At 49.8% G+C, this 13424-nt stretch overlaps 1 protein-coding gene and 1 pseudogene across 8 annotated transcripts in view; one reads left to right on the top strand and one right to left on the bottom strand.

Annotated features, from left to right (window-relative positions):
• The window catches only part of PPFIA1 (PTPRF interacting protein alpha 1), a 78169-nt gene extending 77109 nt beyond the window's left edge, over positions 1-1060 (bottom strand). For 3 of the 8 annotated variants that reach the window (XM_070782779.1, XM_070782776.1, XM_070782781.1), the window contains exon 1: positions 867-1057. The gene's annotated coding sequence lies outside the window, so the exon portion shown is untranslated. Of the gene's footprint in view, positions 1-866 lie in introns of all 8 variants that reach the window. The other 5 variants (XM_070782773.1, XM_070782774.1, XM_070782775.1 and 2 more) reach the window with 4 other exon arrangements.
• A 6228-nt stretch (positions 1061-7288) lies between these two features.
• Positions 7289-9225, top strand: LOC109554151 (adenylosuccinate lyase-like; annotated as a pseudogene).
• The last annotated feature ends 4199 nt before the right edge of the window (positions 9226-13424 follow it).

Below are 13424 nucleotides of genomic sequence, written 5' to 3'. Positions count from 1 at the left end.
CCTTTTTTTTTTCCTCCTTTCTTATTTCCCGGTTGGGGGGGGGGGGGCGAGGGAGAGAGAAAGTCAAAACACGTGCCACCCAATCGTGTTTCAGGAAAAAGCACAGAAGGAGCATACAGTCAGTAAAACTGACAAGTACAAAACCCATCAGGCATCTTACAGGAATGTGTACAGTCAGCTCCGGGGAAGGACTGACTAGCTCCCCGAATTCTTGGGCTGGATTTGGTGAGCGCTAAACGGGAACTAGGCTCGTTAAGGACTGTGAGACGTGCATTTGCAAAGACTGCGGTGGTTGGTCAGTCAACCTCACTTATGTAAGTTCACAGCCTCTCCCCCCCCCACCCCACTCCCCCCCCCAAAATATTCCACAATGGAAATACAGCGGGTGGAGATGGATGGATAGGAAGGGTCGAAAAGTGACGGGTGAGACTACGAGAGGCTCCTCTGTCTCAAATGTAATGACGGGGCGAGGGGCGGTGCTCCGGGCTCGGCGGACCCCCGGGACGGAGGTGCCCAGGGCCGCGCACCGCGCACCCGACGAGAACGACGCTTCTAGCCGGCTCGCACCCGCGCCCCGGTGCGACAGCAGCGGGGACCCCAGGGCGCAGGGGACCGGACTCCACGGAGGCCGGCCTGGCCCGCGGCTTCCTGCGGCCCCGAGTCCTCGTCCCCGCGCCCAGCGCTGGGTCACCTGGCGCTGGGGTCAGGGAGGTGTTGGCGGGGGGGCCGCTCGGCCCCGCGAGTCCGTCCGCCGGGGGTCCCCCCGGGCCGCGCCCCCCGCTCCCGGGGGCGCTGACACTAAGCAGCCGTGCGCCGCCCGGGGCCCCGCTCCGCCCCGACCCTGCCTCGGTGCCCCGCTGCCTTACCTTGCTCGCCGGCGGGAGCGGGCGAGGACGCTCCGCGGGCGGCTGCTCGCTCCAGGCGAGCTCCGGGCCCGACGAAGGCAGCCCGCCGCCCGCCGCCCGCCCCGCGCCCCGCGGCCCCGCGTCCCCGGGCCCGCCGCCCCCAGTCACTGAGGCCGGCCCGCGGCCGGACACTGGCGGAGCGCAGGAGGAGCGGGCCCGGCGGCGCGTCGCCGGCGTCAACGTGCCCGACGTCGGGCGCGTCGGCGTAGCGTCAGCGCCGAGCGCCGCCGGCACGCCCCGCCCCGTCCCCCAGCCCTGGAGAGGCGCGCGGGGGCGCCGAGTGCGCAAGTGCCATCGCCTCCTCAGTGGGGCGGGCTGGCCTCTCGGGCTCAGATTGGCTGGGTCCGACCGGAGCCACGCCCAAATCCCCGCCCCCAGACCCTGCCCCAAGCCCCACTCCGAGCCCCGCCCTCAAACCCCGCCCAGGTAGGTGGGCCGATGTCTAGCCCCGCCCGAGCCCCGCCCAGGTGGGTGCGCCGCTGCGGAGCCGAGACTCTGGGCTCCCGGGTCCCGGGTCTGTGCAGCGTCCCGGGCAGCATCTTCCGCCTGGGGCTGTCTCCAGATCTCCGCTGACAGTCGCGGGGTTTCACCAAAGGTCGACATCGAGCGTCCACTGGCGTCAGGTTCTGAGCCGGACAGTTCCCGAAGGTCACCGCTGCATACACACCTGACGGTAGAGCGCGCCCCGCTGCGCGTCACCTGCTCGCAGCCTGCGGACAGGCCTCCGGAGCCTCCCAGGAACCCATCCTTAAACACGACTCGGAAGGACGCGGTCTCAACGCAAGACCGAGCTTCACCTGCAGCACCCGGGGAGACAGAGGTGGCAGTGTGATGTGGACGCTCCTGGGCGCTACGCCGAGAAGGCAAACTTTGGAGCCAGACGCTGCAGCTTCAACTTCCAGCAGACGCTTCTCCCCGCAGTGTGGGCCTGAGCAACGGGGGAGCCCACCTGCAAGATGGGGGAATGAATGATACAGACCCATCCCAGGGCTGTTCTAAGAAACGGAATTTGTAGGGAGCCACCTAGTCAGGACCCTGACTCGGGAAGTACTCAGCGAATGACGGGCATTTTTATCTTTCTCAAACATTGTTATCCTTTTCATATCCATATGTCATCCTTGCTCAAACGTTTAAAAATGCCTTCTATGCACCAAGTCCTGTGCTAGACCTTGCAGATACAGATATTAATAAGTGTACTTTAAAAAAATTAAAGCAGGTGCTCGCCACTCAAGGTCTGTCTCCTGGATCACAAGCTGAAGTGTCTGGGCATTGTTGCCAAGTGATGCTGACCACTGTTTGGCTAAGTCTAAGCCACCAGGGTACCCAGTTAAGAAAAGGCTGCATGGGGGGAAGGGCGCGGGAGAGGGGAAGTGTGAAGTCTTCCAGGTGGGTTCCTTGAGTCCCGGTTGTGAGCTTATCAAGAACAGGTGCTAAGAGGCCCAGGACCACAGCTTTCATCCATGTATTTGTTCATTCAATAAATATTTGAATGACTCCATATAAATGTGAATTTGCACCCCTGATCCTGGGTCTGGAACAGAGGTAAAGATCCAGCTCTCCCCAAGTTATCAGCTTAATTCATATTGCAGCTATGCTCAGAAGGTACCTGCATCCTAAGAAATCAGCACAATACTGAAATTGTCCACAGGGTGAAATGTTCACTCATTTCATGAACATTTACAGAGCACTTGAACCAGGCATGGCCTAGATGTGGGGAACAGGAGACTGACAAAGACTTCAACTTTCGCCCAGCTCACAGCCTGGAGCGGGGGCGAGAAACCGGCCATCACAATGCCGGTCCTGTAGAGTGCGTGACTGGGTGTCCTGGGAACACAGAAGAGGGGGAACCAACTCTCCATCTGGCATCACAGGGGCTTCACGGAGGGAACATCTGGGCTGGGTCTCAGGACGTGCAGTTTTCCAAGCAGAGAAGGGAGAAGCCCAGCCCATTTGGTAGAGCAGCAGGAAAATGAGAATCCCAGATTTCACTTGCTTTCATTCATTCATTTCATTCCCTCAGATTGCCAAATCAGTAAGACGAAAATTGTAAACAACCTCCAATGACCAGCAAATGACAGGCAAAATTCCTTGTCTTGATTGTAATGGTAATTACATGACTACATGTGCTGATCAAATCTCGTACAACTGTACATTTTCTAGATATTTTATTTTCACTTTATTATTTATTTGGCTGCATCTGGTCTTAGTGGTCCACCAGGGAAGTCCCCAGAACTGTACATTAATATGTTATTTATGCCCTAATTTTGTAAATGGTAAAAAGCTTTTAAAAAAAATAACAAGTTACACACGAGAATATACAGTGTGAGCCCGTATTTAAAAAAAAAAAAACAGTTTGTATTTAGATAAAGTATGTATTATGTAAAATTTGTTGTCTCTGGAAAATTCTAAATATTATTAATCAAACTGATAAAATTTTAGTAAAATGAGTTTTACATGAGATGAAATATTTTGGAAAACTAAAATTCAATTTTAATCTGGAGTTTATAAAAGGAAACATATGTCCATATATGAAAACACTTTTGCTGTATCCAGTTCTTTTATGTTTCTCTATATGTGCCCGTACATAGATACTCCTGGAAAGAGTTAACATCAGCCTGTTGGCAGTGCTTGTCTTTGAGGGGAACTGTGGGTAGTTTTCACTTTCTTCTTTGTGCTATCCAGATACTTTATCATGAATGTACATCCTTTTTTATCATTTGTGGAAAACCCCCCACCAATGTTACTTTAATAAAACCTAGGCAAGAACAAACCATGGAAAATTGCTTTCAGGAAGCTCAGATGACATTTCAATGTAGTAATTTATATCACTCAACTAAACTCTTTCCCAGAAGTATCTACCTGAAAAATATTTCAGAGGCTCAATCAGGAAAACAAAGAACACGGAAAATGTTTTCTCTCCAATTCTTCTATTAAAAGTCAATAAAATATTGGGGGTACGGGTGTGGAGACTTTTTTTTTTTTTTTACTGTGGCCAGAGGTGTGTTTTCACAAATGTGCCTGCCAGCTTGACTCTCCAGATGATGTAGATGTCTGCTTTGAGCGTGGCCTGGGCCACCTCCCCTGTCTAGAAATGTAAGGGGCTCAGGAGGAGGGTTCCTGTGAGATGAGTGTGTGGCCTGGCCTCAGTCACAGAGATCTGAGTGCATCCCAAGTCTATTAGAATATGCAAAGCAACCTAATGAATCATGTGTGTGTGTGTGTATGTGTGTCTGTGTGTGTTAGTTGCTCAGTCGTGTCTGACTCTTTGCGACCCCATGGACTGTAGCCCACCAGGCTCCTCTCTCCATGGAACTGTGCAAGCAAGAATCTGGAGTGGGCTGCCATTTCCTTCTCTAGGGGATCTTCCCGACCCAGGGATTGAACCTGGGGCTCCTGCATTGCAGGCAGATGCTTTACCAACTGAACTACTAGGGAAGCCCCACTGAATGGTGGTAGGCAATGCTGTTGGAAGGGTAGGGGAGTGTAGGTCTGAGGTGAGGGCAGGTGGTGGAGGCTGTGGCTCTCCGTTCAAGAGGAAGGAGCTGAAGCTCAGAGATGCAAAAAGCATTTGCCCAGCAGCACCCAGCTAATTTGAGAAGAGCTGGGACTGGAACCTTGATTGAACTGGGGGCTTAAGTGCTGATCTAGCCACTATGCTTGTGAGAGGGAATGGTCTCTTGAAGGGACCGCCAAGGACTAAGCATTTTATCAGTGGGTCTCAGTGCTGTCCCAGTAATCCTGTCCCCTGCAGAGGAGGCGGGGGCCCTGGGCTTCAATAGCTCCATGACTTTAACCATTAGAGCCAACCCTATTTGGCTTCCCCATGTATCCCTGCCAATGGGGTGGGAATGGGGGGTGGGGGATGGCTGGCAAACAAGGAGAAAGAAAAAGAAGACTGTGTTTGTCTCTTTAGCTCTGAAAGTCATTTCCCACATGGCTGCTCCTGTAGCCTTCCCACTACACACGTGAGGAAACTGAGGTCCCAGTGGCCACTAGGCCAGGAAGATCACAGGCCTGCATGTTGCCGTTTCCATGGCAACTCTGTTTCCCACAGTCAACCAGTTAGCCGCAGTTCTGGTCCACGGCTGAGCCTGTCGGGAGCTTGGTCAGTGCACATTCATCCCCAAGAGCCTGAAGGAGAAAATCCCCTGTGCAGAGCATTTACAGGGATCCCCTTACTTATAGAACCTCACTGAATCCTCCCCAGTGTATCCTCCTTCCTTTCACGGAGATGAATGCTGGGACATGGAAGTACCAGATTACCCGCCCAGTGCCCGCAGTTCATGATTCAGTACAAGCTGGGGCTAACCCCAAACTGAGTCTAGAGCCAGTTATTGTGATGCTATATCAGAAAGAGTCCCCAGGCCCCCAAAACTGGGGACAAAATCCCTAGACCAGTGCAGGGCCACCAAGGCACTAAGTCTGGCGCCCACGGAGGGTCTGTGAGCCTCTCCCACCCTGGTCTCCATCGCCCCAGCAGCGCCACTCACAGGGAGGCACCAGCTCCTCGAGGATCTCGGGGCTCCCACACAAGCATGAAGGCTTCTGTTTCTTGCATCTGTGTAATTATATTTTAAAAGCAAGTCATAAACTCCCTGCAACGTGCTTCTCTTGACAACTTCATTATGTGCTTCCGAGAGAGCCGATCCAATAAAAACACCCAGCAATTGGAGGAAGAACGGTACAGGCAGGTAGTTCAGACTCTCCGAGGGCTCAGCTGGGGCGCCAGCACTGACCTCCACCTTAACCCTCGGTGAGGTCCATAGCCATGCTCAGCCTCAGTCTCTCCATCTGTAGACAGGAATAATTACAGTGGGACATTGTGAGACTCGTGGGTGGAGACGAGAGGTGACTGGCGGTCCCACTGGCTCCCTGCCCAGGCACGTCGTCAGGCTGCTCTTTGAAAGTCACTTTTGCACAGTAGTTACAAATGTAGGCTCTGGAGCCCGGTGGACTAGTTCAAGTCTTGGTTCTGCTTTTTTTGTGCCGTGGCTGTGCATTCTTAGACAAATTGCTTGACGTCTCTGGGCCTCGATTTCCTCATCCCTAAAGTGAAGATGATAGAACCACCTCATAGGGTGGCTTTGAGGGTTATGCAAGTTGGATAGGGCGATTGCTATTATTCACAGCAAATAGATGAGGAGAAAATGCAAACAGTGACAGACTTTATTTTCTTGGATTCCAAAGTCACTGTAGACGGTGACTGCAGCCATGAAATTAGAAGATGCTTGCTTCCTGGAAGAAAAGCTATGACAGACCTCAGCATATTAAAAAGCAGAGACATCACTTTGCCAGCAAAGGTCCATCTAGTCAACGCTATGGTTTTTCCAGTAGTCATGTATGGATGTGAGAGCTGGACCATAAAGGAGGCTGAGTGCTGAAGAATTGATGGTTTTGAACTGTGTTGGAGAAGACTCTTGAGAGTCCCTTGGACTGCAAGGAGATCCAACCAGTCCATCCTAAAGGAAATCAGTCCTGAATATTCATTGGAGGGACTGATGCTGAAGATGAAGCTCCAATACTTTGGCCACCTGAAGTGAAGAGCTGACTTACTGAAAAAGACCCTGATGCTGGGAAAGATTGAAGGGGGTAAGAGGAGGGGGCGACAGAGGGTGAGATGTTTGGACGGCACCGGCAACTTAATGGACATGGGTTTGAACAAACTGAGGGAGATACTGAAGGACAGGGAAGCCTGGTGTGCTGTAGTCCATGGGGTCACAAAGAGTCGGACACAAGAGAGACTGAACGACAACAACAAATTATCACCCGAGGTGGTTCCTTTCATCCGCGCCATGCCCATCCACTCTGGAGAGAGTCAGGATTCAGCTGAGTCTTCTGACATCTCATTGCCCTTTGCCCCTGAAAGGCTAAGAGAGTGAGTGGATCCTAATCTCTTCAACACCACCTAAGGGAGAGTGCAGGCATTTGTGGGGTTTCCTGCTCTGCCATTGGGCTTCCCGAGTAGCTCAGACGGTAAAGAATCTGCCTGCAATGCAGGAGACCTGGGTTCAATCCCTGGGTTGGGAAGATCCCCTGGAGAAGGGAATGGCTACACACTCCAGTTTTCTTGCCTGAAGAATCCCATGGACATAGGAGCCTGGCGGGCCACGGTCCATGGGGTCGCAAAGAGTCGGACACGACTGAGCAACTTTCACTTCACTTCTTCTCCCTGTCTGTCAGGAGAACAGTGTGGGGAGAAAGTCTCGTGATTCTTCTTCCTGTCTGCTCCCTGACCTTCAGAACACATGACCGGAAGCTGTGGCAGCTTCCTGAGGCCACAGAGGGAGACACTGCCCATTGGGTTTCCAGGCAGGAATTCCTTCCCACAATTTCTCAGGAAGGTTACATTTTAGCCAATGCCAGAATAGTGTGAAAAACCAGTCCATACATGGAGACAAAGGGAAAAGCATTCTCTTGGGAGCATCGAACAGTCGACATGAAGAGGTTACTGGTCGGAAGGAATTCACTGATCAGGTCAAAAGCAAGGGCAGGCAGTTCCAGCGGGGTGCAGAGTTTGGGATGGCGGCAGAGGGGCGACCGTGGCGGGCGGGAGGCAGCCTGCAGGCACGGCAGCTACCGCTCGCTGCTTGCCTCCTGTTATTCCAGCCCAGAGATGTGCTTCGTGTTTAGTAACAGGTACAAACTTCAGACCTGGCAGCAGCTCTGGTTGTGGCTGGCGGAGGCCAGGCAGACACTGGGTTTGCCTAACACAGAGGAACAAATCCAGGAGGTGAAATCGAACCTGGACAGCCCCGACTTCAAGATGGCAGCTGAGGAGAAGCCGTTCCACGCGCTGTGAGGGCACACGTGCACACATTTGCCACTGCTGCCCCAAAGCTGCTGGCATTATCCGTCCTGGCGCCACCTCCTGCTATGTGGAAGACAATACAGACCTGATTGTTCTTAGAAATGCATTTGACCTGCTTTTGCCAAAGCTTGCCAGGGTGATCTCTCAGCTTGCTGACTTTGCCAAGTCAGCCGACCTTCCCACCTTAGGTTTCACATGTTTCCAGTCTGCCCAGCTGACCACAGTTGGGAAATGTTGCTGTCTCTGGATTCAGGATCTGGGCATGGATCTCCAGAACCTGACGCGTGTCTGGGATGAGCTGTGCTTCCAAGGCATGAAGGGTGCCACCGGCATCCAGGCCAGCTTCCTGCAGCTCTCCGAGGGAGATGATCAAAAGGGAGAGCAGCTTGACAATATGGTGACAGAAAAGGCAAGATTTAAGAGGGCTTTCATCATCACAGGGCAGACCTATTCACGAAAAGTAGACGCTGAGGTGCTCTCTGTGCTGACTCACTTGGGGGCATCGTGTACAGGATTTGTACCAACATACGACTCCTGGCAAACTGCAAGGAATTGGAGGAACCCTTTGAAAAACAGCAGATCGGCTCAAGTGCAACACCTACCAGCAGAACCCTCCACGCTCAGAGCAGTGCCGCAGCCTGGCCCGTCACCTGATGACCCTTGTCATGGACCCCCTGCAGACAGCATCCGTGCAGTAGTTTGAACGCACACTCGGTGACAGTGCCCACTGATGAATCTGTTTGGCTGAGGCATTACTCACTGCAGAAAGTGAAAGTTGCTCAGTCGTGTCCGACTCTTTGTGACCCCATGGACTACAGCCCACCAGGCTTCTCTGTCCCTGGGATTCTCCAGGTAAGAGTACTGGAGTGAGTAGCCAGTCTCTTCTCCAGGGGATCTTCCCAACCCAGGGATCGAACCCAGGTCTCCCACATTGCAGGCAGATTCTTTACCAGCTGAGCCACAAGAGAAACCCCAAGAATACTGGAGTGGGTTGCCTATCCCTTCTCCAGGGGATCATCCCAACCCAGGAATCAAACCGGGGTTTCCTGCATTGCAGGTGGATTCTTTACCAACTGAGCTATGAGGGAAGCCCTTCTCAGTGCAGATACTGTATTAAATACGTTGTAGAACATTTCTGAAGGATTGGTGGGATATCCCAATGTAACCAGCGGTGCGCTCTGCAGGAGCTGCCTTTCACGGCCACAGAGAACATCATTATGGCCATGGTGAAAGCCTGGGGTAACTGCCAGGCTTGCCATGAGAAAATCAGAGTGTCCTCACAGCAGGCAGCTGCCGTGGTTAAGCAGGAAGGGGGTGAAAATGACCTCACCGAGCACATCCAGCTGATGCCTACTTCAGTCCAGACCACTCCCACTGGACCGTGTACTGGACCCCTCCTCTTTCACTGGCCGTGCATCCTGGCAGGTACAGGGATTCTTAGAAGAGGAGGTGTGTCCCCTGTGAAAACCACGGGAAAGTGTGATGCAGGTGAAGGCAGAATTATGTCTGTAGAGTTGGAAGAGAATTAAACAAAAAACCATTGTTGGCTCTGTTAACTTTTACTGCAGAGTCATAAAATCTATCACTCTAGTGCCGCATTTTATCTCAAGAATTGCTACCATAAATTAATACAGCAGATTTTTTTCCCATGGTGCTTTGATATTTCTCGGGTTTGCAATGCAGAAATAAATTCTAGTTGGACTCTGTTTTTCACAGGAAAAAAAAAAAAAAGCAAGGGCGGGAAGCGCTCTCGTGTGGAGCTGAAGGATAAGGTTGACATTCGGGAACCAGGTCAGAAGCACAGGGGCCAGAATCAGCCACCACGGAGCCAGTCTGGCTTATGGCTGTGGCACATTGTAAGCGCCTGCCCAGGGCCCTGTCTCTGCCAGGGTGAGTCATTCTCATGAAGAAAGTAACTACGATTGAGTTTATGCACACAGGATACTTCACACACATGCTGTGAGTGGTGTTCTAAGGAATGAACGAACAAGTCCTTAAACTGGTGATTTTAACGTGTGATTCTGTGTGAGGCTGTTAAACTTTCTCAGGGATCCCAGTGTCGTGTGATCTGAGTCCCACCCAATAATACCTTATACCACGTCTCACTGTTTGAACATTCACTGTAAGCTGTGGTTTTGTGAAGCAGATGAAATTTTGTCACTAAAAAAGTGACCTCATGGAGATGGAAACAGGTATTCCATTGACAACTGAAATCAAAAGAATGCTGGAGAAGCAATACTCATATCAGACAAAATAGGCTTTAAAATAAAGGCTGTTACAAAAGACAGAGAAGGACACTACATAATAATCAAGGGATCGATCCAAGAAAAAGATAGAATAATTGTAAATATATATATTGAAGAAAGTAGGGAAAACCACTAGACCATTCAGGTATGACCTAAATCAAATCCCTTATGATTATACAGTGGAAGTAAGAAATAGATTTAAGGGCCTAGATCTGATAGATAGGGTGCCTGATGAACTATGGAATGAGGTTCGTGACATTGTACAGGAGACAGGGATCAAGACCATCCCCATGGAAAAGAAATGCAAAAAAGCAAAATGGCTGTCTGGGGAGGCCTTACAAATAGCTGTGAAAAGAAGAGAAGTGAAAAGCAAAGGAGAAAAGGAAAGATATAAACATCTGAGTGCAGAGTTCCAAAGAATAGCAAGAAGAGATAAGAAAGCCTTCCTCAGCAATCAATGCAAAGAAATAGAGGAAAACAACAGAATGGGAAAGACTAGAGATCTCTTCAAGAAAATCAGAGATACCAAAGGAACATTTCATGCAAAGATGGGCTCGATAAAGGACAGAAATAGTATGGACCTAACAGAAGCAGAAGATATTAAGAAGAGAGGGCAAGTATACACAGAAGAACTGTACAAAAAAGATCTTCATGACCCAGATAATCACGATGGTGTGATCACTGACCTAGAGCCAGACATCCTGGAATGTGAAGTCACGTGGGCCTTAGAAAGCATCACTATAAACAAAGCTAGTGGACGTGATGGAATTCCAGTTGAGCTATTCCAAATCCTGGAAGATGATGCTGTGAAAGTGCTGCACTCAATATGCCAGCACATTTGGAAAACTCAGCAGTGGCCACAGGACTGGAAAAGGTCAGTTTTCATTCCAATCCCAAAGAAAGGCAATGCCAAAGAATGCTCAAACTACTGCACAGTTGTACTCATCTCACACGCTAGTAAAGTAATGCTCAAAATCCTCCAAGCCAGGCTTCAGCAATATGTGAACTGTGAACTTCCTGATGTTCAAGCTGGTTTTAGAAAAGGCAGAGGAACCAGAGATCAAATTGCCAACATCTGCTGAATCATGGAAAAAGCAAGAGAGTTCCAGAAAAACATCTATTTCTGCTCTATTGACTATGCCAAAGCCTTTGACTGTGTGGATCACAATCAACTGTGGAAAATTCTGAAAGAGATGGGAATACCAGACCACCTGACCTGCCTCTTGAGAAATCTGTATGCAGGTCAGGAAGCAACAGTTAGAACTGGACATGGAACAACAGACTGGTTCCAAATAGGAAAAGGAGTACGTCAAGGCTGTATATTGTCACCCTGCTTATTTAACTTCTATGCAGAGTACATCATGAGAAACACTGGACTGGAAGAAACACAAGCTGGAATCCAGATTGCCAGGAGAAATATCAATAACCTCAGATATGCAGATGACACCACCCTTATGGCAGAAAGTGAAGAGGAACTCAAAAGCCTCTTGATGAAAGTGAAAGTGGAGAGTGAAAAAGTTGGCTTAAAGCTCAACATTCAGAAAACGAAGATCATGGCATCTGGTCCCATCACTTCATGGGAAATAGATGGGGAAACAGTGGAAACAATGTCAGACTTTATCTTTTTGGGCTCCAAAATCACTGCAGATGGTGACTGCAGCCATAAAATTAAAAGATGCTTACTCCTTGGAAGGAAGGTTATGACCAACCTAGATAGCATATTCAAAAGCAGAGACATTACTTTGCCAACAAAGGTTCGTCTAGTCAAGGCTATGGTTTTTCCAGTGGTCATGTATGGATGTGAGAGTTGGACTGTGAAAAAGGCTGAGCGCTGAAGAATTGATGCTTTTGAACTGTGGTGCTGGAGAAGACTCTTGAGAGTCCCTTGGACTGCAAGGAGATCCAACCAGTCCATTCTGAAGGAGATCAGCCCTGGGATTTCTTTGGAAGGAATGATGCTAAAGCTGAAACTCCAGTACTTTGGCCACTTCATGTGAAGAGTTGACTCATTGGAAAAGACTCTCATACTGGGAGGGATTGGGGGCAGGAGGAGAAGGGGATGACAGAGGATGAGATGGCTGGATGGCATCACTGACTCGATGGATGTGAGTCTGAGTGAACTCCGGGAGTTGGTGATGGACAGGGAGGCCTGGTGTGCTGCGATTCATGGGGTCACAAAGAGTTGGACACGACTGAGTGACTGATCTGATCTGATCTGATATATACCCAACACAGGAGCACCTAAATATATAAGGCAAATATTAACAGATATAAAAGGAGAAATCAACAGGGACACAATAATAGTGGGGTTCTTTAACATCCCACTTTCATCAGTGAGCTGAACATCCAGACAGAAAATCAATGAGGCCAGACGACTTAAATGACACATTAGGCCAGATGGACTTGAGTGATGTCTATAGTGCTCTATCCCCAAACAGCAGAATGCACATTCTTCTCAAGTGCACATGGGATATTCTCCAGGACAGACCACAGTGGAGGCCACAAAGCAAGCCTCAGCAAATTTAAGGAAACTGAAATCACATAAAGCATCTTTTCTGACCACAACACTATGAGATTAGAAATCAACTTCAAGAGAGAAAAAGCTGGGGAAAATGACCTTGTGAATGAACTTTGAGGACATGATGCTAAGTGAAATATGCCTGTATAAAAGGAAAAATTCCACACACAGTAGGTCCCTCAGTCAGTCAATCAGTTCAGTCACTCAGTCGTGTCTGACTCCTTTCAACCCCATGGACTGCAGCACACCAGGCTTCCCTGTCCTTCACCATCTCCCTGAGCTTGCTCAAACTCATGGCCATTGAGTCAGTGATGCCATCCAACCATCTCATCCTCTGTCGTCCCCTTCTCCTCCTGCCTTCAATCTTTCCCAGAATCGGGGGCTTTTCCAAGGAGTCAGTTCTTCGCACCAGGTGGCCAAAGTATTGGAGCTTTAGCTTCAGCATCAGTCCTCCCAATGAATATCCACGGTTGATTTTCTTTAGGATGGACTGGTTTGATCTCCTTGTAGTCCATGGGACTCTCAAGAGTCTTCTCCAACACCACAGTTCAAAAGCATCAATTCTTTAGCATTCAGACTCCTTTATGGTCCAACTCTCACATCCATACATGACTATTGGGAAAACCATAGGTTTGACTAGACAGACCTTTGTTGGTAAAGTAATGCCTCTGCTTTTTAATATGGTGTCTAGGTTGGTCATAGCTTTTCTTCCAAGGAGCAAGCACCTTTTAGATGAGTTAAATCCATAAAGACAAAGTAGAATGGCGGGGACCCAGAACAGGGCTCTGGGAATGGGGAGCGAGTGTTTAATGGGGACAGGTTTCCAGTCCAGGAAGATGAAAACGTTCTGAAGGTGGGTCGTGGGGATGGTTGTACAACAATGTGAATATAATTTATGCCACTGAGTTATACACATAGAAAGGGTTAAGATGGTAACTTTCATGTTC

The sequence above is a fragment of the Bos indicus genome, chromosome 29, assembly GCF_029378745.1.
Source record: "Bos indicus isolate NIAB-ARS_2022 breed Sahiwal x Tharparkar chromosome 29, NIAB-ARS_B.indTharparkar_mat_pri_1.0, whole genome shotgun sequence".
In the NCBI taxonomy this organism is placed as follows: domain Eukaryota; kingdom Metazoa; phylum Chordata; class Mammalia; order Artiodactyla; family Bovidae; genus Bos; species Bos indicus.
Note: the sequence above shows the minus strand (reverse complement) of the source record. Positions and strands in the feature narration are given on the sequence as shown.